The 2,576-nt window shown below is 47.6% G+C and overlaps 1 pseudogene; it reads left to right on the top strand.

Annotated features, from left to right (window-relative positions):
- Window positions 1–565: 565 nt before the first annotated feature.
- On the top strand, window positions 566–2,322 carry LOC142845069 (U3 small nucleolar RNA-associated protein 18 homolog pseudogene; annotated as a pseudogene).
- The last annotated feature ends 254 nt before the right edge of the window (window positions 2,323–2,576 follow it).

Genomic DNA, 2,576 nt, shown 5'->3' with positions numbered 1-2,576 from the left:
TTCTAATGAGAGCTCATCAAATCCAGCTGGACCGGGACTGAATGAGCATGCGATCAAACTGGACTCTCTGAATGTGGCTGACAATGGGAGCTGACTGAGAAGCCATTGATAAAGGCACTGGGACTTGTTTCTACTGCATGTACATACTGGCTTTTTGCTACCCTAGTCTGTTGGATGCAAAGCTTCCTAAGCCTGGGTGTGTGTGTATGTGTGTGTGTGTAGGAGGGGCCTTGGACTTCCCACAGGGCACGGTTCCCTGCCCTCTCTTAAGGAGGGAGGGGGACAGAGGAGGGAGAGTGGGGGAGTGGGAGGGGAATGGGAGGAGGGGAGGAAGTATAAATTTTTGAATGGAAAAAAAAATGGAAAAAACATATAGAGAAAGTTCGCTAGCTTGTTGGGAAACTGTGTGGAGCCTGAGCTCACTGATAGAGGTCTGACTCCACATGAATTTCTCCAAGAAGCAGGAGCTGTGAACTGTGACATAATCCATGCTGTTAAACTCTGTGGCCCTGACATGCGCAGTGGTGCTCCTTGTCAACGTCTGCAGCTGTCCTCAGACCTGGAGATGCCGCTAGAACGCTGGAGCCGGACAAAACCAGAGCGGAGAGCCAGTAAGATGCCAGGGTGGCAAGCCAGACTCGTGAGCGGCGGCACGCTCCCCAAAAGCCGCCGGTTCCTCCCAACGGGCACTGCAGGCCAGTCAGTAGAGGGCGGCCACTACTGCTGTCCCCGTGGCGGCAGAGGAGGAGGAGCCGGCTTTGGAAGCCAAACCGCCTGGTGCTGCAGGACGACGAGCTGGCCGCCAAGCGGCGTACGGAACAGTTTAGCTGGTCTTCAGCGACGTCAAGGACAATTAGGTTGCGCTGCTGCTGCTGAGGCTGTGGAGCTCGCAGGGTCAACGACAAGGAAGCTCGGATGACTCTGAAGTGGAAGATGAAGCAAAAGATAATCTTTCTCCTCAGAAGAAGCCAGTTTGGGTGGATGAAGAAGATGAAGATGAGGAAATAGTTGACATGATGAACAATTGGTTTTGGAAAGATATAATGAAAAATGCCAGCGAAAGTAAACTCTCTAAAGAAAAGCTTCAAAAGAGACTTAAAGAGGCATTCCAGCATGCCACGGGAGGAGTACCCGATTGGGCACAAGCGGAGAAAATCTGCAGATGATGAAAGTGAAGAGGATGAAGATGATTTGTTACAAAGGACTGGGAATTTCATATCCGCATCCACTTTTCTTCCTAGAGGAATTCTGAAGAACTGCCGTCCTGCCAGTGCTGAACGGCCTCCCATTTGCTTGGATCTCATCAGTGCAGCTCCATCCTGGCGCACAGGTGGTGATGCTCTCTGGGGTAGATAATGCTATCTCACTATTTCAGGGAGATGGCAAAACGAACCCGAAAATCCAGAGCATCTATTTGGGAAAGGTTCCAGTCTTTAAGGCTTGTTTCAGTGCTAATGGAGACGAGCTTTTAGCCACAAGTGTGCACAGCAAGGTTCTTTATGTCGATGATATGTGAGCTGGAAAGTTAGTTCCTGTACATCAAGTGAGAGGTTTGAAAGAGAATAGTGAAGCGTTTTGAAGTCTGTTCAGATGGATCCTTCCTGCTCAGAAGCGGCCTTGCTGGGTTTTCTCATTTGCTGTCAATGAAGACGAAAGAATTAATTGGTAGCATGAAGATCAATGGAAGAACTGCAGCATCAACATTCTCTTCATATATATATCTTCAACATATATAAGAGGATATATACTCCTTCTGGGAATGGAGAAGTTTATGTGTGGGATGTGAATTCGAGGAAGTGCGTTAACAGATTCCTTGACGAAGGCAGTTTATATGGAGTAAGCATTGTTGCATCAGAGAATGGGCTGTATGTGGCTTGTGGCTCTAAGAGTGGAGTGGAAAACATAGACAGTCAAGATTTTTGCCTCCAACAAACCAACCCAAAGCCAATAAAGGCCATAATGAACTTGGTCACGGGTGTCACTTCCTTGACCTTCAATCCCACTACAGAAATCTTCAAGAAAAATGAAAGAAGCTGTCAGATTGGTCCATCTTCCTTCCTGTACAGCATTTCCTAACTTTCCGGTTTTTAAAAGGAATGCTCTTTCTCGTGTTCAAACCATGGATTTTTCCCCCCAGAGGTGGATCCTTTGCCTTGGGGAATGAGCGAGGCAAGGCCCTGCTGTATAGGTTGCACCATTACTCAGATTTCTAAAGATGTTTTCCTGAAATCCAGTCGAGCCCACCTCAGTCCATCTTCCCAGAAATCTCCCAGTGTGTGATGATATATGGATAATGACTTCTGGGATCCATGCTTAAAATTAGCAGCAATGTCTTAATATATAAATTTTATTTGAAAGAAAAAAAAAAAGATCTGTGGCCCTTCCCTTCTCTCCTCAAGTCAGACATGCTCAGGTGACTTGTTTGGGCCAATGACACAGACCCTTTCTGAGGCGAGGGCCACTGAGAGTTTGGGGGCCTTTGCTGGCTGCTTTACAAATAATCCCCCAGAAAAAAAAACAAATAATCCCCCAGGGGCACTCCTCTGGCAGCCTGGGGTCCTCAGTGACAAAGACGC

The sequence above is a fragment of the Microtus pennsylvanicus genome, chromosome 2 (genome assembly GCF_037038515.1).
Source record: "Microtus pennsylvanicus isolate mMicPen1 chromosome 2, mMicPen1.hap1, whole genome shotgun sequence".
NCBI classification, from domain to species: domain Eukaryota; kingdom Metazoa; phylum Chordata; class Mammalia; order Rodentia; family Cricetidae; genus Microtus; species Microtus pennsylvanicus.
The sequence above is the reverse complement of the archived record's forward strand: the minus strand, read 5'-3'. Positions and strand labels throughout refer to the sequence as shown.